The 26,556-nt window shown below is 36.7% G+C and overlaps 1 protein-coding gene across 1 annotated transcript in view; it reads left to right on the top strand.

The window, feature by feature from the left end:
* FOXP2 (forkhead box P2) overlaps positions 1 to 26,556 on the top strand; it is a 1,129,496-nt gene that overhangs the window by 558,783 nt on the left and 544,157 nt on the right. The window contains exons 11-13 of the mRNA XM_074367186.1: positions 9,232 to 9,316; positions 22,682 to 22,895; positions 25,987 to 26,122. The gene's annotated coding sequence lies outside the window, so the exon portion shown is untranslated. The remainder of the gene's footprint in view (positions 1 to 9,231; positions 9,317 to 22,681; positions 22,896 to 25,986; positions 26,123 to 26,556) is intronic.

Raw genomic sequence — 26,556 nt, 5'->3', positions numbered from 1 at the left:
CACAGAGAATCAATCAAGTTCCCTAAAGGGGAGTGGTATTTGTCCTCTTAATCAAAGCAAATCATACTGGCATCATTATCATATTCCATGACAATGAGAAAGTCCAAAGATGATTCCTCAACTGATGAAGGATTCCGACAACACTGGTATGTCATCGTTTTTCTGCTTACCCCATCTTGGAGCTGATTTCTCCACTGCCTATCAGGGTCTAAAGGATTGTGCTTTTTATCTTTCTGGAAAACTCCTTTTAAAATAACAATAAACAGGTTTTAATGTATTAAGCAGTCACCATAGAAGGTCTCACATATATGAAGCTATTTACCATACTCATTTATATAAGAAGCCCTATGGGATAAATTTGTATCATGTATTATACAGACTTATCAAAAGAAAGAAGAAACTTTAAAGGACAATAGAGTACAAAAGAAAACAGTTATGAATCCATGAACAAGTAGACTAACATTAGATCACTTTCCAGTATAGTTTCATATAAAGTATAAAGAGGTGAGGGAAATGATCCATTAAAAACTGATATTAGGGAATTGGAATCATTAGGGGAGACATGATAAATACATACTGTCACTACTTCCACCTGTTTGTAAAAATTTTTTAATTTAGGAGTGTCCTCTTTCCTTTCCCCAAGAGTCTAATCAGAATTTAAATTGGGGGTGTTTACAAGGTTTCTGATCTAAAACTTTCCCAGACATAAAGGGTCAAAAAAATACGTCCTGGCCTACTTGGAAGGTGATAGTTTCTTCCACCCTCTAAACACTGGAAATTATCATCACTGCGACAAAGAATAAGGATTAACCATTTTATATGATGTATTTATAGGTTAAGTCTTCTAAGCACAGGTGAAGTGAAAACAGAATATGAGTAGGGTTCATTTGCCCACTCTAAAATTCAGAAGTGGCATAACAGTCTGTTTCCAAGGTTCACATTACTACAGTCAGCATACATGGTCTGTGGCCCAACACTGCAAATTCCAAAAAGGAAACCAGCATATACAGCCATTTTATTCTACTCCACGTGTCCAGGTGTCACTCATTCACCCTCTACTGAAAGTTGAGGAGTTTGGAGGCCAGGCAGGTAAATTTGCTTTCCACACCATCCCTATGAGCTTTTGTCTAAATTATCTGGCTCCGCAAAAGATCAGCTTGAAACTTATTGCTCACCTCTTATCTATTCAATGGTTTGATGGAATAGCAAGGAATATCGTTAAAGACAATGAGGCATCAACTCCCTTAATTATTCTCTCTTAAGAATCTGCCATTTCAGACCGTCTATTTCAGATTTGTAATGGTGACATTTTAACCTCTTCTTGATTAAAGGTTTCTATCTCCATCTCAAAGAATGCTTACTTATATGTGGTTTCTCACAAATGGCTTAACCTTTCTGCATCTCAGTTTCACCCATTATAAAACAGAGATAATTACAGTGGGTTCTATTTGCCCAGCATGTGGCAGGCATGCTCCATGCCTGGACTCCCTGTAAGGTCTTCATACGGAGTTCGAAATATGTCCTAAGAACAAAGAACTGAAAATAGAATTGGAACTAAAAACATGGTAGGGCTAAAAGCAGGGGGGAGTTGAATGTTGATGTTCTGGAGTCCTTTGGTATCTTTCTGCCTTTTATACATTTAATTAATCTACCTAAAATACGTATATATATAAAAACATCCTGTACAACTTTGCAACTAGAAAGATGAAAATTTTCAAAGTGTTTCATCAAGCTTACAAGTGATACAGCACTTTTCCTTTTTAACAGTTATAGAAACACAAAGTTGCAAACTGATGTGGTTTTAGTTTTCAACGTTATTTTTCTAAGGGAGAAAAAGAGTGGGATACTGATATTTTAATAAAGAAGTGAATTACTATCCCATGATTTCTCCATTAGGAATGAAAACAGGCTGCACTTACAGAAGGGGCTGTATTAATTTTTCAGTAATTTAAATTTGAATGACATTTATGCTTCCATTTTTTAAATTATAGACTTTTTGTTTTGTCATTGAAAAGTGCTTTTAGGCAATCTACTCCATCATTAGTGATTGATGGTTTTGGTCTATATTGGTAAGTACTTTGGAAGTGCTTCTCACATAATATAGATAATAATCAATAAATTCCAATAACTATGAACATATCCTTGAAGCAATTTTTTCTTTCCTTGGATTGAGAGAGCTATGTAGAGCTGTTACTAGTAACATACTATCAAAATGTGATCCTTAATCAGAACTAATCCACTGCTGTTGATAAACACTTGAAACTTCAGACGTTTTTGACCACAATATTCACTATTAGAGTGATGTTGGCAGCCTTAAATTGTCCCTTTTGTGATTTTCTTTAGTTGAATAATAAGGCTTACCAATTAATTTTAAAACACATGTACTTACACCAAAATATTCTCACAAGGCAATGGCTCTTTGCTTTAGATAAAATAGCAAGGCCAAGGCAGAACAGAAGACAGTGATTCCATGCCAACAGATTGTGACTTTGTTCCTCTGTCAGTAAGTGGTCAAAAAGAATGTTCTCATTCATTTTGTGTGAAGAATGTTGAAGTAGAAAGAAGTTGTTCACTAAATTATTATTGATTTACCTGTTATTTTTAATAGGCTTAGAAAATCAGATCCTAATAGAATTTTGACAGGAAGAAATTATTTGCCAATAAATAAATCCTAGCATATGAGGTAAATGTATTCTTTAGTTTGGTTGGTGAGACAAAATTCCAATATCTTTAAATTTCCTTCTAAATATAATAGTTCTTTGTGATATTAGACATGTAAAGTTTATACAGTTTTAAGTTTTGTAATTATCTTCTAAGAAAAATGGATAAAACCTTCTATATGTCTCAGCTGTTTAAAGAAATAGTATTTTCACATTGATCAGTCTTCTACCATTCCCTGAACACTTGAAGAGCTTTCAAGTTTACCAAGTTAATTCAAATTTTAAAATTGAAATTTGGCAAGTGAATATAGTTCCGTGTAACTGAAACTTGCCCAAATTTCTATTTGTTTGATAACAGTTCTGTGACATTCTAGATTTGATTTTTTTGTTTGATGGAACAGCAAGGAATATCGTTAAAGACAATGAGGTATCAACTCCTTTAGTTATTCTCTCTTAAGAATCTGCCATTTCAGACCATCTATTCAGACCTATATCATGTTTCCTTTTCTTCCCCCTTCAAACTGTTAGATTTCAAGCAGACAACTAAGGGTTAAGGAATTAATTGATATTTTGAATCTGTCAAGAACCACTCACTCAGGCTCCCAAGCCTCTTGGTCCTATTTCGAGAGTGGCCTGCCCCATATAAGCCATAATACAGTTTGTAAATTGTCCAACTTAGTTGTTCAGCTGCCGTAGTCTAAAGTTTAAAAATATGTAAGTGGGTCAGTTCTAAAATTAATTCAGCCTAACTTTGCCTGAAAACACTAAGAATATTACCAATCACGAGGGCCAAAATATCGCCCCCAAGCAGACAGAAACAATCCCTGGAGAATGACTGTCCAGGATGATGGCTTCGTGACATGCCCACTCTACTCCCACGAGGGCAGTCCTTGATTACAACCCAGGGTGCTCTGATCCTGCGATCAGACAAGAAAGTTGTCAGTTTGAGCTGGTGTGCAAATGAAAGTAGGCTGATCAAATGAAGCACAGTTAAATGATAGCAATCACAACTAACATTTATTGAGCACTTATAGTTTACCAGACACTCATGCTCATTTAATCTTCCAGCAATTGGAAAAGAGAGGCATTATTATTATGCCTATTTTACAGATTTAAAAACTGGGTCTGGATGACAGCTGGAACTTGAAGAAAAGTCTCAGAAGTCTGTGCCTTTAATTACCACATTATACTGACATTGTGCTTAGATTGCCTACCTTTGTGTCTCTTCATCATTCACTAAGCACTTACAGTGTGTCAGTCACCCTGCTAGTGATTAGGGGTAGAATGACGAGGTCTCTATCTTCAGATAAGTAATATAGTAAAAGAGATTGCTGTGGACTAAATTGTGTCCCCCCCCCCCAAATTCCTTTGTTGAAGCCTTATCCTTCAGTGTGATTGTATTTGGAGATAGGGTCTTTAAGGAAGTAATTAGGGTTAAATGAAGTCATAAGGGTGGGGTCCTAATCTGATAAGACTGGGTGCCCATGCATGGAGAAAAGGTCATTTGAGAATATAGTAAGGAGACAAGGAGAGGGGTCTCACCAGAAACCAATTCTGCTAATGCTTGGATCTTGGACATCCAGCCTCCAGAACTGTGCAAAAGTAAATTTCTGTAGTTGAAGCCACCCAGTCTGGGGTATTCTTTAGGGCAGCCTTGAAGACTAATACAAAGACGGGTACATATATTATTTTCTATAAAAGAATATGGAAAGAACCAGTAGGTGTATAAATTAAATATTTGGGAAGAATAAATTTCATTTTTCTTTAATAAAAATATGAAGCTAGTTTACAAAATTTAATTCTTAGAAAACATGCAGTTTCTTTGCTTTGTCTATAGCTGACCTGGTCTTCTTCAAGAGACCTTGCCTCTGGTTTGTTGGGAGAAACATTAACTACTTGTCCAACCCAGTTTAAAACTTAATCCAGTACATCAATTGAAATAATAGATTGAGATAATATTCAGGAACTCCAGGAAACTGTTTCCAGTCTCTCAGATTTCTTACTCTTTGTTCTGCCTCCCAGGTTCCTCTCCAACAGGGCATCTGGGTGTGGGGTAAGGGTGGCAGGGATGGGAAGTTCCTTTGTTAAGTAGTCTGGCTCTTCCAGTGATGTTCCTTGAGTGCCTAGTTTCTGGATGCTCTGTAGTCCTCCAGTGCTAAAATCTGAGCAAGAAAATTGTGAACCATTCTTTTAGCTTCCACGATGTGCAGATTGCTCTCCTAGCAGGTTCAGCCTCATTTTTGCTTGTGTTGCTGCTATAAACACTAAGCTGAGTGTCGCATTCAGTACCAGCCTAGGTGGTCCACTCACAGAAACAGACCACACTGCCATGTGTTGGCACACTGCCAGTCAGACTCTTAGCTACCCAGGGGCCTATAATACACAGGAAAGGGTAAGAGTGAATTGGAGAAATAAAATTCCAGGTTGTGCCGTTAACATAACTCTGTTATGGCTGAGCCCCAGCCAGGATGGTACAAAGAAAAGTCTGAGGGGTCCTCCACGCAGAGTCCCAAGTAGGGATGGGGGCAAGGCCTCACTCTGCTTCCAGTGATATCTTTACTCATAGAAAGGATGTGTCTCTTCATCGTAGCCTCCCACGTCTCTCTTTTCTTGACACATTTTTCCAGGACCAGAAGGAGACAGGCTGCTTTTTCCCTATCCTCTTCCTGTCGAGAACGCATATGTAAAAATCTATGGACCACTTTCCTAAGTCTATGCTAATGATAGATAATGAAATTTGGAAAGTCCAGTTGTCGGTCACTGAAATCCAGATTATGGCCTTGCTGCAAATTCTATTCTTGAATACTAATTACTACCTCAGACTTTTCCTTTTCATTTCTTTTGGAAGAAACCTTAAAGAAATCGAAGCAGAACGATCTCTTCAGTGGAGTTTAACTCAGAAAGGCAAAAGAGTGCACCACGTAAATTATGTTCAACATATAGATCCTATTATACTCCTGCTGAGGGGCTAGAGGTGAATGATTGATTCTGACTTAAAAATGCTTCCCAGAAGAGATAACCTTTGCGCTGAATTCAGAAGGAAGAAAGGAATATTTGTTAAAATATTTTTAGGAGTGACACAGTTTAAAAATGCACAGCCATGCTTCCTGTCTAAATTGGGCACGTTTTTGTATCACCAGAGAATAGGCATTAACAGCAACAGGATTATTTGAGAATTATGGATCATACTCAATAAATCTGAAAAAAAAATCTACCATTGGTTGCAGACAGTGTAAAGCACCTATTTATTACATGCTAGGAATTGTGCCAGGTGTTGCCCAAAATGAAAAGACACACTCCTTACTATCAAGCAACATACAAGCATGCTGTCGAAAATGTTTAGCGTATAGTGGGGCACACACATTTTAGAAGGGAAGGAGTGTTGTAATCACTAAGTAGTGTTAAAAAATAATTTTCCAAATGATGAAAGTCAAGTATTTCATAGGAAAATCTGGACTAACCCTTGTGCTGGTGTCCCATCTATCCAGTTGTTCAGACAGTCACAGATAGCCCTTTGCTTGCATTCTATGAGAAGAAAGATGAGATAAAAGCTTGTTGAAAGATTATAGGTAGAATAGGGTGTATTTTGGCACAAATGCTTACTATTGAAATTCTGTTCACAATAATTACTAAGACTTTTAATCACCTGTCCAATAGGTATTTTTAAATGTATAAGTTTATACTCATTATTCTTTAATTTCATAACACTGTAAGAAGAGTTCACAAAATACAGTTCTGAAAATATAATATAAAACTAATCATTCTCCATTTACTGAGTGAACATTATTTCTTTCTCTTAACCCACAGTGCTAATTTTTATGTAAAATTTAGTTTATTGAATACAAAAATATGGTATAAATGGAAATGAGGCTGGTAGGAAAACTAGCTTATGGAAGTAATAGTGTTATGACTAAATACAAATATCATCTTTGATTAATCAGCCACTCATGTATAAAATTTATCATCTACAGCTGTATTTAAATTGATGACTTTCTATAAATTCCAGCATTACTGCAAATGGTGGGCACAAGATTGGGTTTCAGAAACACACCATGCTGCACTTCTGCTCCCACTGACTCTGTAATTTTAGAGGGGAATTACTTACTGTCCTCATGAATTATCTCATATGCTGTTCAACAGTAAATAAAAGTAGAACCTCCTCTTAAAACATACTGAATTTGTAACCAGCAAAGTCTTGACTATCTTAATGAAAGGGAAGCCCAGACATTTGTATATTAGACAAGCAACGGTGGTTTCAAAACTCTGCAGAATTTGGGCTGCAGGGTGAAGATCTGGTGAAGCCGAGGATCTTGAGTTGAAGTCACAGCTGCAGAGCAGGTTCACTGCTTTAATTTAGGTTGTATATTGTAGTCAATAAAAATATCAGTGTTTTATAAAATCTTATTTGGCTTTTACATAAGTATAAGAAAGCACAAATCTTCACATGGAAAATGTTTTCATTACAGTTGTCCCTCAGTATCTGTGAGGGATTGGCTCCAGGGCTGCCTCGCAGATACCAAAATCAAGGATGCTGGAATTACTTATATAAAATGGTGCACTGTAGTCGGTCAGACATATCAACAGTTTCTCCATCCCACGGATACAGGGGGCCAGTGTATTTTTATATAAGATGTAGTTTAAAATATTATTGGGAATTAATATATTCCCCGTTCCTCAAACCATTCAGTGGCTTTGCCACTACAGACATAAAATCTTAGGTGGATAACCTTCATGTTACCCGAAAAGGTAAAGACCCCAGTTCTTGTCATACCTGGAAGAGAAATAGGGAGATGGTGTGTTGTGTAGCGAAAGATTTTAAAAGGTTTACTTAGAAAAGGACAAGCACACCTCCAAGAATGGGAGGCGGGCTGATCCAAGGGAGGAGAAGTCGCGGTTTTTGTCTCCCCTTTCTCTCACACACTCGCTTAGAGGCGGTCTCTTGATAGATTGACAGCTCTTGTCCCCGGAGTGCTTAGTCATGTTTGGCCCCTTTGCACATGTCCTTGCCCATGACAGATACAGAAAAACCCTTGGGGTTGACCTAAATCGCCATGTTAGTTATAATACAATGAACATTGGGTCACATTGATTAAGTCCTTTCCGCTACCGCGCAGTCGTGGCTGTCGGATTCTAACCGGTTTCTTGCTGGCGCTCATTTAGAAGTAAAGTCCCTTTATGCTGGAGGCGGGCACGGTGCCATCTTCCAGACCATTCTTCCTCTCCTCTACTCATCTGCCTGGTGCACCCACTTACCTATCTACCTAACACTCATATCTTTCTTCTAACACTAACCCTGTCCTAAACTCGAGTTACATACTTACCTTCATTGTCAAAGGCATATTAAACTTATTATGTCCAAAATTATGTTCATAACTTACTACACTCTCCCTAAACATTTTTCTCTTTCAGATTTTCTGTTTTAGTTGATGGCACCACTATCCAACCAGTCATCAAAATGGCTTCATTCTTGATCCTTTTCTTGGTCTCATCTTCAATTGTAATTCCTTCTATATCCCATATGGAGGCATCAGCATCCATCCAACAATTCAGGCCAGAAGTGTGGAGCAGAGTCATGTTCAATATCCATCTCATCTATCTAGCTAGAGAGGCAGTGATAGTAGCAATGAAGATATACTCCCTCCCCCGATGCAATCAGTCACCAGGGCTGCTACCAACTGATAAGTGTTGGATTTATTCTCTCACATGGTGGAGGGGTAAATCAGACTGAGCTTTGTGTAAACTTAAATACTTGGAAGATTCAAGTATTCAAGGTTCAAGGTCACACAACTTGACTACTTTAATTTCATAGCAGAACAGCATGCAGAATCAGAAATGGAATGCAGCCCATGACCAAAATGGAAATAAAAAGGCGCAAGAAGGAAGCTGATCACAAGACAAGAGTTCAGTCCCTAAAATTAAGTATAAGACCTGAATGAGTCAAGAATAGAAGACAAGGTTGAGCCTCTGTGCTACAAGCCGAGGATCTTATCTATTTCCTCTGATTAGAGACAAGATTTGTTGAAGAATCAGGGGCAGAACCAAACAAACACCTATACATCTATACATGCATACATAAAAAAATTCACAATATGTAACAATATACAGAACTGCAGAAGCCTTCAAGTCATTAGTCTTTTTCAATGCCACTCTGAAGCCCGAATTCTTAGGTTCTAACTTAAACTCTGCCATATGCTATATGATCTTGGAAAAGTAACCCACATTCTCTGAGCCTCGTCTGTACAACAGGGAGTGTAAAACTATCTACCCCATAAGACTGCTGGGAGGTTTAAATGAAATAGCTCCAGGGTAGTAAGTAAACAACACATTTTGTCATTACATATTGAAACCTCATGCAGTGCAGCCTTTAACAGGAACTAACTTCCTTTAGGGTAACAGTCTAATTTTTTTTTTCCTCTCTCATCACTACATAGATGATACCCTAATCCCTGTATCAGGTCAAAAAGCTCACCTATGCCTTTTTTATCTTTACTATTTATTTAGATGTCTCCACTTGAATGGTCTTTTATACATTTTACAAAATCTGAAACTTAGTTCTCTTTTTTTCTCTCAGTTTTTAATGCAGCAATAATGCCAGCAAATAATTGAGAACTCTGGGTGAAGAGATGCCAAAGAGAGACAGCATTCCTCCCTTTAAGGTAAGTTAAACTTAGTTTTCTCAACTACCCAACTCCTTAAAAATTTGGAACAGTTCTTCTTTTTACTATTGTGAGGCTGGGCACCCCATGAGAGGTGAAATTGATATGTTGTGAGGGTGGTGGGAATGTGGGGGACATTTCTCATATTTTCTCAACTGAAAGCTGCCAGAGAATGACCTTTGTATTCTTCAACAAGTCCTTACAGGACAAGTCACCATGGAGTCCCTGTGGGGAGCCTCCCTCAGTAAAGGAGGCAAGCAGCCCATTACCTCAGGAAAAATTATTTGGGAATTTTAAAAGGAAAACTTACCTTCCTTTGAGGAGGGTTTGTATGCAGATAGGTGTCATATTCTGGAGCCAGCCCTCACTTAGCATTCCTGATATCAGCTAGCACACTGGAGATGCTGGCAAAGCTGAGAATAAAGGGTTCCAAACACCTGGAAGGGAATGGGGCTGCCTTCACTTTGAGAAGTTGAGTAGTGATCTGGAGCAGCTGGTAGCCATTCTTGCACCAGAACTTCACGTTGCTCAGCATGAGGTGGACCAAGCCTGAGCAGTACCACGTGGCAGAAGGAGCAATCCCAGTGTCCGCCCCCCCCCCCCACGCAGCCACTGCGTGTGCCCAGAGCACAGTGGTGGTTCACAGGGAGGGTGACAGGATCGGCTGAGAGAGCATGGCAATGGGAGTAGGTCAGGAAGATGTACTGCCATCGGAGATGGAGATGGAGATGATGGATGAAGACCTAATCAAAGGCAAGGGTGGTGGGGATGATGAAAGGTTGGCAGTTCACGACCGATTCTGCCAGAAAAGCAAGGAACCTGGACATTAAGGATGGTGGTGACAGAATAGTGAAGTCACAAAAGTTAACAGAGGAATCAAGTTCCAGGGTGGAGAAACCAACAGTCAAACAATGATGTTGGGCTGCACCTCGCAGGCTCACAGGCCTGTACTCACTGGAGAAAGAGCCCGTTGTCAGCAACAGAGACATCAGTGATTTAGTGGACACGGGAGCTTACAAGTCTGAAGCAAGGACCTGGAGCATCAGCCCGCCATGTGTGGTGGATGGTGGGCAGGGCATGGTGGCAGCCTTTGCTCCCAGGGACAGGGGGAGGTTAGCGGTGACCAGGGGAACCGACTTCAGGTGGGCTCATTGGTTACCAGGGAGATGAGCAGAGGGACACACCCCTCAGCATCCCTCCCTCTTTGATAAGAACAGCCACTGGCTGGGGCCTGGGGCAAGTATGTAGGAAGGTCAGTCATGTGAGTTGGGTGGAGGTGAAGCAGGAAAAGGTCGAGCAGGGGATGTACTGGGAGCAAGGGAACAGCCACCTTGAATGGCCTGACCACATAGATGACTCGAGGGAGAGGAGGATATAGGCTGAGAAGAGATGAGATTTCCAGAAGATTGCTTGTAAACAGCAGTACTTTTCATAAAGAACAAAAGGCCGAAGTGGCAAAGGGAGCGGTGAGACAAAGCGAACACTGTCATCTGTGTGCTCATTTGAAGAGGGAGTTCAAGGTGAGAGTGACATTGAACACAATTAGGAAGGAAGGGATTTCAGTGTTTCATCGTTCCTCCTGAAATTCCTCTTTCCTTTTGCCCTCATGAGATTATCCAGTGCCTTTGGCTGTTTCCTCTGCTTGAAGAATCTTCCCCCAGATGTCGAATGGCTCATTTCCTGGCTTCTTTAATAACCTTCACCATAAAACAGCCCTCTTATGTAAAATTACAAGCTCCCCTCTGGGAACACACACGCGCGCGCGCACGCACACCTTGTCCCCTTTCCCTGTTTTCACCTTCGCCTTAGCCTATGTCAGTACTTAACACACTATACATTTGCCTTATTTATCATGGTTTATTGTCTGTCTTTCCCATTAGAACTGAAGGTCCATGAAGGCAGGGATTTTTGCTCCAGCACCAAGGACAGTCTCTACTGCCTTACTATATGCACTCAATAAACACTTGCTGAGTGAATAATTCAGTTACTGGGTGTGTTCTTTGTAATCTCAAATGGCTGGTCTCCTCTAGGGATTTTCATGTTCACATAGGAAATTTCACCCAGTAACTTCTTTCTTAAGTGATTCTTGATTCACTTCTCCACTCCATTGAAAATCATCTGTCCTTGTGTTCCATTCTCTTGGAATTTTTCTAGATGATTGGAAATTATTCTTAAAAAAACATATCTGGGTGAATACAGATGGCTAAAATTAATGTAGAGTGTAATCCAGATACTGTTTTCCATTGTGGGGACCCTCAGTGACTCATCGCAAAGAATCAGTAATGTGAAAATCTCAGGAAATGTGACAGTCTTTGGGGAGAAAATGTGAGGACAAGCAAGTGTTAAACACAGTTTGCCTTCTGTGTCTGTGTTCAGCCTTGGGTCTTCCAGTGTAATCACTCTGGCTTAAAGCTGATGTGTTGGAAAAATGAAAATTAGTGAATTCAATAGCTGTTTTCTAAAATGGACAATTCATTAGGAAATATTTTTTAGGACCGATATGGGTTTTTTAGCCAAGACATTTTTACTTGACTACTATTTAAGCCAGTTTCCTCTTGTTTAGTCCACAAGGAAGAGTGAATAGCTAGTTCTTGTGATCCATCTTTCTCACAGTAATATTGTGAGAGTTTAATAAAGGACAATACAAAGAGAGATAATGATGGCTTTATTCTTAAGTAGCTCCATGTCACCTTGCTATTTCTTGCTTGTAATTCACTAATTAAATGTCAGTTCCCAGTAGCTACATGGATAAAAGTATTATTTGACATAATCTAAAATAGGATCTCGGTATACTCAGTTGGGCTTGGACACTGATACTGATTGTCCTCCCATTCCTCACATTCGGCCCAGTCTCTCCAGTCTCCTTTACTGTTCTCCCCCTCCCTCTACTACTCACCTGTCAATTCCCACCCCATTTCCCAGCATGCCCCGGGATAAGGGAATGCTCACCCCTCTCCATCTGTTACTTAATATTACCAGCTCCATACACATTGCCCTAGTGTTGTACCCGGCTACCTACAGGTTTCATGCTGGTTTTGTTTTCTGGCTCTTGTTTTATCTTAATTTCAGGAACTGTGTCCCTAAAGATAACTAGGCTAGAACCAAGAACCAGTGTCACAGTGTCAATAAACTTACTGTGAGTGAAGCATTCAGTGAGGAGGGAGTAAGCGATGAAGTTAGCAGAAAGCGGCAGCCACAGTCAAAACTTATTTGTTGTCAGATTAACCTCCCCCAGAATAAAAGCAAATGTGTGATTTTGCCAATGGAAGGACAGCAATGTGCAGAATAAGATTGTTCTAAGAATGGGCACTACCCAGCTTCTCTATTTCCTCATTTTACCCTGAGCAGCACTAAAATCGTGAGAGTATTTTGAGAAAATGGAGTTGTTTCTTGAAGAAGATTCCATAAAATAAATGACAACAACAAAAAAACCCCAGAAGAATCATAATGACAAATAACACTTGGATGACACCCTGCACAACATCACGGGGGCAGGAAACTAAGTTACAGAGAATTCAGACGACCTGCCTCAATTTACAAAGATAGCACATTCAGCTCTCAAACTCAGGTCTTTGGAATCCATACCCAGTGGTCTTTCTACTCTGTTATAACTATAGCCAAGTCTGCACATTTTCTGACCTGTGTGCCAGTAAGGAAAAAAGATAACTATATTGTGTATTATAAAGCTTAAATTAATTCCTTCCCTATTTGGCTGAATTCTTGTCTGATACATTATTATAGTATAAAGAGTACAATACAGGTCGTCTGTGTTTCAGGTAAATTCCTATTGCAGTAAATACTGTCACAAAGAAGTCTTGACTAACCAAGCTGTTTCTTTGATACATAAAACAGTCACGTTGGTCTGATTATATTCAATTTTGTACAACATTTAAGGGCTTTGTCTGGTGCAGCTTTCTCAGTCACCAGGAGAATAAGCATCATCGCACATTGCTCAGATTGGATGTAGGAACAGAAACAGACTTGAACCGCAGTTGAATTCTTTATGCTCCTTGTGTCCTAAAAATCATGTCCATTATTACTGGTATTTTTCTGAGTAATCCTTCTTCAGACCTGTCAAACACCTCAAGGAAATTCATCTGAATTCCCAAGTTTTAAGCAAAACGTAATTCCACAAAGACTCCTAGGAACTATGATTAATGGAAAGCAGAGAGCTAATTGCGACATCTCTTTTCCCATACTGTTTTTGAAATACGTATTACGTTCCAATGGACATCAAAGGGGCTGAATGTCAGCTCTGTTTATCCTCTGAATTCTGCACAATATGCATTCTAGGAACTACTCAAAGAGAACAGAATTTCATTTTAACTATTTGTGTATTCCAAAATGTTTGTTTTGCATACAAAGTAGATACATTTGTTTTTAAGAAAAGAAACTCTAAAAATAGTAAATATATTTTAGGATTCTTGTTTCCTTTTTTAAGACATCTTAACCAGTTTTGCTTACAAAAGTTGTTTTATGCCTGATTACTGAATTTTTTGCCTCTAATAAGAATATTTTAAGTGTGCCTGTGTATGCCCAATACCCACTATCTGTTCCTAATAGCATTGTTAGTTCTATGGAAAGATTACATCTTCCCCATTGTCTGTGAAATCTTGGTGGTCCATGAAATCTGGGGGCCTGCCTCCCACTAAGCCTCAGAGGCAGATGCTTTCTTTCATTGCCCTTACACAACAAGAGGAAAGGCACATGGCCTATATTTGGCCAAACTGAGAAGTTGTCATTTGGGGTAAGTGAAGCCAAAAAAAGAAGAAACAATTGGAATTCCATTTCTCCCAGGGTAGTTCCAACCAATTTTTTTTTTATACTGAGGTAAAATTTTATAAGGTTAACATAAAATTCATCATTAACCATCTGAAAGTGCACAACTCATTGCCATTTCGTATGTTCACTACGTTGTACAGCTATCCCCTCTATCTTGTTCTGAGACGTGCTCATCACACTAAAAGGAAATTCCAAACTCATTCCGCAGTGACTGCAAGTTCTCCCCTCTCCCCAGCCCTGGCAAGCACAGGTCTGCTTTGTGCCTCTGTGGATTTGTGTACGATGGTTAGTTCATATACATGAAATCATACAACATGTGGCCTTTTGTGTGTGACTTCTTTCACTCAGCACAGTGTTTTCCAGCTCCATCTCGGTGGTAGCATTATTGGCACTGACCAGTCTGTTCTTGCCCCCAGACCTTTCCTAGCTCTCTCTGCTCCTGCCTTGGCCTCTGCACCTCACAAGCCTGGTGCTCCAATCATCCCAGCTGCTCAGTTAGTGCCCTTCTTCTTGCAGAACTTTACCTTTCCCATTAGCCAGTCGCTGGTTTCTGTTTTTCACAATTGATAGTGAATTGACACACTTCCTTACTGAGCCCATTAATTAGTAGTTTCTAACTGGATACAAAAATCTGAAGGCTTATTTCCATTTTCTACTCTCTTTTCTTATGCCAAATAAAAATATGAAAATGATAGAGATTTATTTACCTTCCTTCACTTTCAGTACCACTGTTATGGAGTCCTTGTTTTCATGCAAAGGCATTGCATGCGTAAGACAAAACAGATCTGGGTGTCCAGGTGACTCATTTCCTCCCTTTGGATAATGCAGGGAGAAATTAGCTCAGCAGGTCCTAGCTCAAGGGAAGAACAGCTTGATATTAGAGGCTAGGATCCAGAGGCCCCTTCTCTCTAACAAGGCCAGTTCCTCCCACAGGGGAAGAATGCTTGACTAGATGTACCCCTGATGCCCCTTTAGCTGAGCACTTTGCATGGTGCACGCAGCCAAGTTAGACACAATCTAAACCCACTTCTATTTGGGATTGTGAGAATTTAGAAAATGGTGTTCACTTTGCTATTTCTTTGCTTAAAAACTTTTCTCCTAATAAAATCTATTTTATATTTACACCATGTGATACTAGAAGTATGTGTTCATATCTTCTTGGTGTAACAAAACCAATCCAATAAGCACAATGAGAGACACAAATATAAGTAAGACAAAAGTCCTTATTCTTAAAGAGCTCAAATCTAGTAGGGAAAACACCGTGAACACAAACTACAGTAAGGTAAATATTGGTGTTTGAAGCATAAATCCTGTAGTATCCAGTTAGGGAACATCCAAAGTTTGCTGAAACACTTCCTTTGAAGAAAGAATTCACTCTTTCCTGAAGCAGATACTAAAGGTCCTGCACCCTTCCCCCCACAACATATCCATGTCGGTTGGTGTGCCTCCTTGTAAAACTACAGAAGGGAGCCTTCCCTTCATCCAGCTGAGGGGCCTTCAAATATCTGAAGATAGTCGTCACATCAAATTCACTCTTGCAGAGTCTGAATATCCTCAATAACTTCAGTTGTCACATAGCTACAAAGTTCCGTGGAAACAGAGGAGGGAGAGACCATGTTTAGGTGTGGACCTGAGCTGTATTTATTGAGTAAGCAGTATTCACTTTAGGTTGAAGCATTTCTATAAACGATGGCAAAAGGAGGGATTATCCCAGGTGGAGTGAGCAGAGATAATTAGATCCCAAAAATGTAAATAGTTCCTCAGGGGTGTCTGAGGAACAACAGTGAGACCATCCATGTAGATTAAGAGCATAAACTAATTTGTAGTATCGATAATTAGAAACTTTGAAACACTTTTGAACAGAAGAATGACATGATAAAAGATATGCTTTGGGAACATTGCTTAGGTGTGAAAGGGACCTAGAGAGAGAGAAATAAGAGGTTATTATGGAAATTTAAATGGGATGTAGCAAATGCCTGAAATAGAAAAATGATGGGAGTTATGATAAGAATAGAGGAAATGCAAGATTTGGTACAGAAATAGAACCACCATTCACAGTACTACCATATCTATCTCTTTCCTTTATTTTAATATTAAGAAATCACTGCATAAGATTTGTAGATTATATACTTCTACAAAGGCAGGATGGTGAAGTAAAAAGCAGCTTTAGAATCAGACGGACTGGAGTGAAAATCTTGGATCCACTGCTTCTTAACTGTTTTCATGCACAAATTATTTTACCTGGGAATCTGCCTAGTTTGTAACACAGTGTTAATAAAGCCTGATACAGTGACAATAAATAAATTTTAGGCCCCTTCTTGTTTTTCTTATTTCACTTAAAAAAGTGTATTAACCTACTGTTATGCACTAGGAAATATACTTGGTGATGAAAGCCACGAAACTTCTCAGGAGTCTACTGTGATACAAATGTGGCAAGTTGTATTGCTCACACTCCCTTCTTATAAGCATATTCTACCGTCCATCCATGGTCATGTGACTTGCAGGGATTCTCTGTAGGAATCTTGGCCGCCCCACTGACTTTGGAGCTTAGCTCTGTGACTCACTTTGTCCAATGGAAAGTAATGTATGCTAGACCCGAGAAGTTTTAAGAGCCACTACATGTTTTGACTATTTCTCTTTACTTATTCCATGAGAAATACTTATCCCAAATATGGGTTACTCCTAGAATAAAGAAAACACTTGGATCAGAGCCACATTTTTTCTGTTGCTGCAGCCAAAATGTAATGAATGAGAAATAAACCACTGAAATTTAGGGTTCTTTGTTGCTCCAGCAAGAAATAGTAATACAAAAGTAAGCAAGTAATTGCAAAAACAATGTATGTAATAGATGTACTAAAAAGGGACAGCCAACTCGATCTAGGAGTAAGGAGGGAGTCAGGGAAAGATATTGGGATGGAATGAATGATCCCAAAGTAGAATGTGGAATCAAAAGCAGAAATGTGCTGAGTAAAACATGGTTTCCGTGGAAATTGGACTTTTCATGTAAAACTGAAGTGCGAACAAGTGACAGAACCAGGGCTGTAGTGAGAAGTGAGGGTGCGTGCGGTGGTGACATGCACTCAAATCTTATATGGGTGACCCTGATCATTCCATTATTCCACAAGCTGCCTCCACCACTCCCAGAATTCCTGAACTACCTTTTTTTCATCTATAGCACCTACCTATTTTATTTATCATTTATTTTCTGTCTTCTACCACTAGAATGTAATCTCCTTGAAGGTAAGGATCTTTGCCCATTTTGTTCAGTGGTGTGTCTCAAACATGATGAAAAGTGACTAAACACAGTAGGTGCTCAATAAGTATTTGTTCAATGAGTGACTAGAGTCATTCAGAAGTCTCAAAAGCCAGTCTCAGGAGTTTAGGTTTTAAACCGATGGCTACTGGGAGCCCACTGAAAATTTTAAGCAAAGAAATAAAGTGATTTGCATCTTAGAAACATGATTATAGCAGCAGTATGAATAATGGTGCAAAGGAGGAAAGCAACTCATTCTTTCTTACTTACTCTTTGAAAATAAAATGAAATCTGAAATAACCATATTGTGTAATATTTTAAAAGCGAGAGTATTTAGGTTTTTTCTGAAAGTTTTAAAGCACCCTGAAAGGAACAGGAGTGGAAGGTGTGATAGAAATATTCCTGAACAGTATTGAGGCCCCAGTACAGGTTGGAGATGATGAATTTTTAGAATCATTAATCCATAGGGTTGTGTGATTTTCCTCAGCAAAAATCAGTTTCCCAAATATAAGGGCTAAGAAAGCAGATGTGGGACTTACGAAGAATTGGGCAATTTTAACATAGAATAAAAGAGAAAGGCAGGGAAATATGAGAATTTAAAAGAAAGAAAGCACCAAGTAGTGTGGTGATAAGAATGTGGGGGAAAACTAAGTATATGAGTCACATATTGAACAGTGGTCAAAATATACAAGGTTGAGAGAAATGATGGAATTAATTTCTCAAAGTTAAAAAGTGAAATGAATTAACCTTCAATACCTCTCACCTCTCTGTCTCTCCCCCTCTCTGTCTCTCTTTGCCTCTCTCTCTCTCTCACACAGTATGTATTTGTTATCATTTTGCTCTTCTGGCCCTCATATGTTTTGTCCCAAAGTGTTACAAATTCCAAAACCAAATATCACTTAAAGATCTAAGGTTTTGTGTTAGTTGTTTCTTGATTTTTCCGAAAACGTTCTTGATATGTAGTGCAATGCTGCAAGTAAGGGTGCAGATCATATTTTAAGAACTAACAGTACTTCCTACAAGAAACGAGAATAACTGATTAATTATTCCTTTAGGTTTAATCAACAGTATGCTTTAATAGGATATTTCATTCTTGTGGCTTTTCTTAAATATGTAAAGAAAACATGTATTTCTCTAAATACACATTTGTCTAGGTATAGAATCCAGAAAAAGAAACAGTAGTTTTCATTTGTTCTACATGCCTGTGAAGGATGGAATCCTTTCACAATGTTGTCTGACTACAACCCTTTTTTCATTAATCATGAGATTTTAATGGAGAGTTCTGAAGTGTTTTTTCCAAGATAATAGAAACGTGAAAGACTAATGTTACAAATTGTTTATTTTCATACTTACTGCATGGTAAGTTTTTTAGTTCCAATTAGTGGTTTATTTTTTTTTTAATACCAGTAGTTCTATTTTAATTATTTAGTACATTGACCTAACACTGGTCTAAAAAGATGATGATCTACAACTAAAGCAGACCACTGGAGCTTGATGTTGACTCCACAGTGTTCCAGATTCCATCAGTCAATTGTCTGACAAATTTGCTTTATACTTAGAAAAGCCAATATAAACAGATAACTGATGTCTGTTGTAATGACTGAAGACACACTTCCAAATGATCAAAAGGCAGTCAGTGTTCATGAGAAAGAAGAGTTTCAAGTGGTTTCTAAAGTCACATCTATTGGTGCCGCTTCTAAATTTTTGCAGAGCAGTGTGTTTCAAACAGCACGAAGAAGTTGCTTCAGAAAGTCATCTTTATCTTCTACTGGCCTTAATTTCAAAGACCATTTACATATCACCTAAAGTTACTTTATTTTACTTCCAATTAAATGCATTGAGGACAACTTTCCCTTCTACCAGAACCAGGACCAAGGATGGAGAAACAGTGGAGACCAGCTTCTCCCTGAATGACTGTGCCATCAACATAGGCAAAGGTGAAGACAAAAAGGGAATTACTGAAGCATTCACCCAGCCAACTTTGATGACTTTCCTCACAGAGAAAATCGGGAAAGTGAGGAAAACAAAGGGAATATGACTCATCTCAACAAAAGATTTATTTGGGTCCCTACGGAAATTTTACTGTCTATAGTCTGTGTTTTATTTTATCAAGTGAAGTCCTATTTCCTAGACCCTACATGGAAAACAATTTATTTTAATAGTTCATTAAGGTTACAGTATTTTTAAATATTTATTTCAAATGTAACAATAACTATATTTTATCTGAAACAAAGTTATTATTAGTACTGGACTTATGAAGACTTAGAAAAAGTATTTAAGTTGTTAGAAAAACTAAGTTGTTGCTGTGAAAGTTTAGTTAATTGTACAATCTAACATCTACTGTTTCTTACCATAATTAGTAGGAAATCTAATTTTTTAGGCAAGTATAATTTTTACTTTGTCTTGTTTCTACTCCTTATACTCCCTATTTGTGTGTATATATATATATATAAAGATATATATATATAAAGATATAAATAGTAAATACCTCTTTTGACCATTTGTTACAAATGAGCTAGATACATAAAATTTTTACTGTAAGTATGTAATACATTTAAATAATTTTAATTAAAATGATTTCCTTTTAATTATATAAAAATCAATAACTGTAGGATTTATTCCATATACATATTTTCATTTGTCAGAGAAAAGAAAATAAAAATATAAAGGTCATTTTCTTGATTCTATATTTAGTTTTTAATTATTTTTAGTATCTTTTATGTTACTTAGGGAATTAACAAGGACCAATTTAATGCATGCCTTAGGAATATTAATACTAAATTTTAAATATTAGTATTTTCCAAGTACATACAAGCAAATAAATAGATCCCCCTACATAGAATGTGTAGTTAGTTGTTTATAATATTAAGAAAAATCATTTAATAAAATATGTAATAAACACTGTAGTTTTCCACAGTGTTAAGTAAAATCACTATTCATTATTTTCTTTACCGTTATTTACCGTTTAGTTGGTAATGTCAGTAAAAATTTATCTCAGACCTGGGCCAGTTGTACCTACAAGCTGTTTAATAGACATTAATTGACTTAATAGTTTTTAGGACTATTCATTACTGCCTTTAAAAGCAAATCAATTTCATAAAATCCAATAAAATATAAAATACTTAAAATTTGCCTGGTGCTAACTATAACCTTTTTAATGAGTGGGCAACTTTTCTGAGGTTGGTTAGAGGCTGATGAAACTAAGCCGGTTAAAGAGGAGGGGTACTTGGTTCTGCCACACCTGCAAACTGGGCTAGGCACCTTCTCACAGCCTCACCCAGGTGAAATGCCTGAGTCCAAGGCTAGACGCTGGTATTGAGGTCGTATGTGCTCTGATGAACTAGTGTGGCATGTTCCCTTTTTTATTTCTGCAGCCATACAACCAATGATGCTGAATATTTGTAATGAAAATGACATCATACATTTAAAACTAAGATAAACTGCTTCTGTACAGGTTTTGTGACTTATATTTTCTTCAAAAGATAATAATCTGTAGTATCTTACTGAATATCAAGAAAATCGTATTATAGGCTTTCTTTGTGTTTATTTCTTGATAATTTATATAATTAATTTTAGTTCCTCTTTATGTGTACTCTCTAGTCTAAGCCATTATCCCGAATCTGGAACTAGCACTCATAGTTTTTCAAAATAATAAACTACTGTGACTACAATGAGAAAATCCTGTTTACATTTCAGTAAATCAAAAAGTCAACCACCTTTGAGTACCAAAACTAGTAGCAGAAGGGTGGATGCAGAGGAAGGAAATAGAAAAACTAATGCAAAGATATGACTCTTCAATTTAAAGTTTACAATCTCATTGAAGAGATGGAATCCACATAAGATACTCTTACAGACCTAAAGAAAAAGAAATACATGTGCAAACACCATTACCAGGTGCAAAAATGAACACAGTATAAACTGAGCACATAGATTCTGAAAGACTGAGTAGAGGAAAGAATCATCAGAAGAGTTAATAGTGGTATGTTTTCTATAAAGGTTAACGCAGTAATTGACAAGAAAACTGGATTTATATAAGGCAGACGGAATGTTTTCTAGGTAGAGTGTTAATCTAAAAAAGCATGAAGTGAGGACAAAGTGAAAATTTTGGTGGAAGAAAATGATTTATTTGAAATGAATAAAAATTAGTGACATTGTTGTCAATAGAAAATGGCAAAATTAAGAAAATCAGTGAACCTGGGTATATGGTAGAGGTTAAATAAAAAATACATTATGTATTAACATATTATTTGTTATCTTATGCATTACAGGGGCTGTTTACCTATATTATGCATATTTTACAGAGACAGAAAAAGAGAAGAGTGACATATTTTATACTTAAAATCATTAAATAACATTTCTATATTAATTTCAACATCTTACAAAGTAAAAGCAATGGGAAGCAAATTTAGTATCATAAACTAATTAGAATATTACTTACATTAGAGGAAGAAGATATTTAAGTTTATGCTGTTTGTCAATATTTCTAAAGTTTTTAAAAAAGCACAAAATGAGCATAAGTTGCATCATGAGCAATTTAACATTAATTATATTTTCTAACAGATGATAATGGCTAAAAAACAAAAGTAAACAGAGATTCAGGGGACTATGTTAAACAACTACGAAAGGTTTATGTGAGGGATGAGTTAGAAGCAGCATTTTGTAATAGAACATTTGACTAAGAACCTGGAAACTGATTCTCAGAGTTACCTCTAACACTGAGTAGCTTGTCATCTATTAAAGTTTATGAACCTTTTGCAATCATTTCCAATTTCATTCTTTGGAGTCAATAAACTGAGTATAATGTAAGAGGATGGATAATGTCTTCTCAGTCTGAACTTTAGAAATCAATCAACTCTGAAAAGAATTCTGAATACTAAATCGTGTCTTTACTAAATAAGCATTTTTTCCTAAATCGTTCTCTATGGAGTGATCTAAATTACTATTTTCACTTTCTTTTTAAATCTATATAGGGATTAAAAGTATGTTCAAATAAGGTAGAATGTAAGTTTGATCTTTCCTTTACTGCTCTTAAATGGAAAATTCTCTTTAAGGTAATAGTTTTTTAAATAAAGTTTTTGATATAGTGTGGAGACCAGTTTCCATCTTAGAAACAATTTTCCATGGTAATAATATTCAGAGAACATCTCAGGGGTTATCAACCAATGGCTCTGACCTCATTAAGTAGAACCAAGGATACTTATTTATGTCACATTCATTTGCTGCTGTACAGAAATAACATTAGGAATAAACTTCCCAAAATATATTTTCTACTTCTAAATTTTAATGCCATTGCAATTTCTTATCTAGTTTTTTTTTTAAATTTTTTTAAGGCCATCTAATCACAAAATTCAGACTGACGTCAAAGGAACCTGATTAATTAACCTTCAAGATTTCAATTCAATGATTATCCAGTATGTAAAGAAGAGTAATTATTGAAGTTTACCCAAATGTTCCCATAATGAAGATTCACTGTGGATGATACATTAATGCATTAAAAGCAGAATATGAAAATTCAAAGGAAATAACTTCAATACTAAAATTTGGGTAAGTATAAATGACCCAAGGATATTAATGAAAAGTGGTCTTGTTATTTGCAGTCCTCAGATTTTTGGAACAAATGAGACTTCTTTTTTTTTTTTTTTTTTACTTGAATCCACCCTAACAAAATGAGCAGTAAAGAACAGATACTTTGTTGGAGAAGATATTATGATGTTATCAAAAAAAAAACCCTGGCAATTGACTATAAACCACATGAAAAACAGAAAGTAAAGATGTATGTATGCTTGAAAATTTTTCATAAACATCTGCTATTCACACTCACAGAATTCACTAAGTGAAAGGGAATATAAAATTTTGTATAGTACTTTCTTGTTTTTAAATTGTTTGCAGCCTTCATTGATATACTTCATAAGAACATGTCCAAAAGGGAGAAGTATTCAGGTAATTATTACATTCTTTAGACACTAACTGAGAGTAGTTTTCAATGCTGCAATTAAAAGCTGTCTCATTAATCATAGTGAATAATGTGGAATATAAAGGTCAAATAGTCTAAGAGTGCAACTTTAAAAATAGAGTAATGGAAAAAGCAATTTGGTGTTATTATAAGTGCTGAGAAAACTATGATTACAAACAAAAGATTGCAGAAGGTATCCTAATTTCAAGTGTAAAAAAGCAATAAAATAAATTTCACTGCACCTGTCAAAAGTCATACTCAGGTAGGATAGAACGTATGACTAATACTACTTCCCTGGTAGTCTATGCTTTAAATTTACTTGAATGCACATGAAAAGGTTCTATAGGAAAGTCTTTTGTTAGTAGGAGTACAACCTCGTGAACCCAAATTTAGTAAGAAATGTCAGAAATGCTAGGAGTGATAATTACAGAGTGACTCTAAATCAAATAATAGCTTTTTAATCATTAGAATGATCATAGTAATTTGAAAGGTGAACATAGCAAGAATGATGTTAACATAAAATTGTTGATATCAAAAACTGAAATTAATACTGGATCATTTCCATCATTAATCAGGAAATAAATCTATCTTGCAGGAGGATTTTCTGAGAGCAGCTAATAACTGCTATCACACTTTCCTGAATCCATAAACCAAATATAGATAGAAAAGTGACTGATACTAGGAGCTGAAAGTGACAGTTCCCTCATGAATATCACCAGACCACGTGGCCTCTATGGTATTAAGACTTGAAGGAAAATTATCTTATCATGAAATAATTCAGCAGTCAGCTTGATGAGTACGCTGCACTGCAAAAGCAGAGATATCTGTGTCAAGCTGATTTTCTGCTATTATCTGCATATTTAGAGAGTTTCTTGAAAATGGGAAAAATGGAATTAATAATAAGTTTTGTATAAGTGCATACAATCACAGCAAATACAATAAAAATAGGTTCAATAAGTAGGAAAGGCTAAAATGTGACCTCTAAATCTTTATTCATGATTGTTACTGGCATGCCCCAAATCACCATTTAGATTTTATCAGCATCTATCAAATACTTCCAATGATAGTGACATCCTTTTAGTCTTAGAAGACATAGACATACAGGAAATTATTCCAATAGAATTTTTTGATGTCCCAAATCACTAAACCAAAATTATTCTATTCACTATGATTTTTAATCAAAATACTACTATTCCAGGAAAAGCAGATTTAAATATTTTCTTCATCTTATGCAGTGTCTTATGCAAACAAATATCGCAAAGCAAGAGGCTTTGCTTCTTCTGTGACTTCCACCCTAGGACTTTAGAATTGCTTTCAAGGTTGTATGGGAGACAGTTTAGCCAAAATATCAAAATTTCAAATATCTATGTTAACTGAGCCACCAGATCTACCTCTAAGAATGTAACAAATAAATTTATTTATTTAACATATATATGTATATATATACTCACATTAGTGTTCAAAGATACACACACATACACAGGCATATACATCTTCACATATGTGTGTGTGAAAGATGTTCATTGTAGCAATATTGTAATAGTAACAAATGGAAGCAACATAAATATTTATTAATTGATGTTTTATATATTCATACAATAGAACACTGTGCAATCCAGTAGATTACTAAGCTAACTGCCTATAATATTTTGTTACACAAAATAGACATTCACATATACACACATATCCATACACACATATGTGTGTGCATTAGAACAAAATGTATAACATGATTCCATTTGTATTTTTAATAAATATAATCCTTTATATATGGAAAGTAGAAAAATTCATATTTTAAAAGCTGTGTTTGGACTTCTTTTAGGCCCCAATAAGATACATTTGAGTCAAAGAAGGGGCTTAAACTACGTTACACAGTAGCAAGAGCTGGGCCTCTGAGACTCAGAAAACCAAGGAGCTAAAAAGGAGCTTTCTGGAAGAAGTTAGTAGGTCCTAGCTGCCAGCCTAAGAGACAGCTGGAAAGTGATAACTTCTGGCAGAAAGTAGCCAGTAAGCTTTAACTACATCATTACTATCAGAGGGGAGGCCAAGATTGCTTTGAGGTACTCAAAAATGAAATATAGAGGAAGAGTTTGGAGTTACTCCAGCAAGGGGACAGGACTTCCTTATACTACATAGAATAAAGGTGAAGACCATGAGGTTATTCAGGTTACACATACACCATATATTAAAATCTAAGAAGCTCTTTTTTTTCCCCCTGAAATGTGTCTCACAGTCTGTAGCAGCAGGTGGTCACTATTGGTAATATCTTTTTTATTAGAATATTTTTGCTGAAATACTATTATTCAAATGGAGCATCTTACCATTGGTGACCTCTTAGAACCAAAGAATAATGGTTCATTCTTATAAAGGCATATCAGCTTTACAGAAGCAAACATTACTGAGGAATGAAGTAGAATATCAAGGGAAGATCAAGTGAATAGGGCCAAATTAGAAGTTTAAAAAGTAAAATTTTCTAGCCAATTTAGCCCAATTTAATTGATTGGGAAATGTTCATTGCTGCCAATTCATTAATATTTTTATCAAAGCTTTTAGTCTGATTAATTTTCCATATTAGCTACTCAGATGTTGCTAGTAAGTTTGTTTCTGTTTCTTCTCTTCTGAAAGCAGTATGGAGTAATGATGCCTTTGAATTTGTGCATCTGTATGGCATCTCTCTTTTAGGTATTCCCAAAGGTGTCCATGTGGGGAAATCTAATACAGGAAGTGATAACAAAGTGCTTCGCTTAAGTTTGAAGCCTGTTTGTGCTTGAGGAAGAAATGAGAAATGAGCTGAATAAAAGAACGTGTGAAAGCCAAGGTATTTTCCATTTTGTTGTTTTTAGGATTAAGCCCCTCAGTTCCCACAGTGACTTTCTAGACCTTACAAATCAATTTATTTTTTTAAATGACTCTTTTTGCAATACATCAAAAGACTTCTTGACCTATTTACTCCCAATTCCCAGATTATTCTAAATACTTCTTCAGAGAATAACCCTCTGTCCCATAAACTGCCATTTTTTAAACTACAATCATTTTGACACATTTATAGCCAAAATGCTATTTCCATCCCTTCATATACTGACAAAAATGTCCTCAGCTTGTCAGAGGGATTAACAAAATAGAGATGGTGTGGGAAAAAGAGAGCATAGAATTTAGTTACATTATTTTTCCCTTTGACAGAAAAATGTAGCAAGTCTGAATGCCCATTGAGCAATTATATATTTCATACTACAGTCTTATCACAACATAAAG

Source organism: Camelus bactrianus, chromosome 7, assembly GCF_048773025.1.
Source record: "Camelus bactrianus isolate YW-2024 breed Bactrian camel chromosome 7, ASM4877302v1, whole genome shotgun sequence".
In the NCBI taxonomy this organism is placed as follows: Eukaryota; Metazoa; Chordata; class Mammalia; order Artiodactyla; family Camelidae; genus Camelus; species Camelus bactrianus.
Note: the sequence above shows the minus strand (reverse complement) of the source record. Positions and strands in the feature narration are given on the sequence as shown.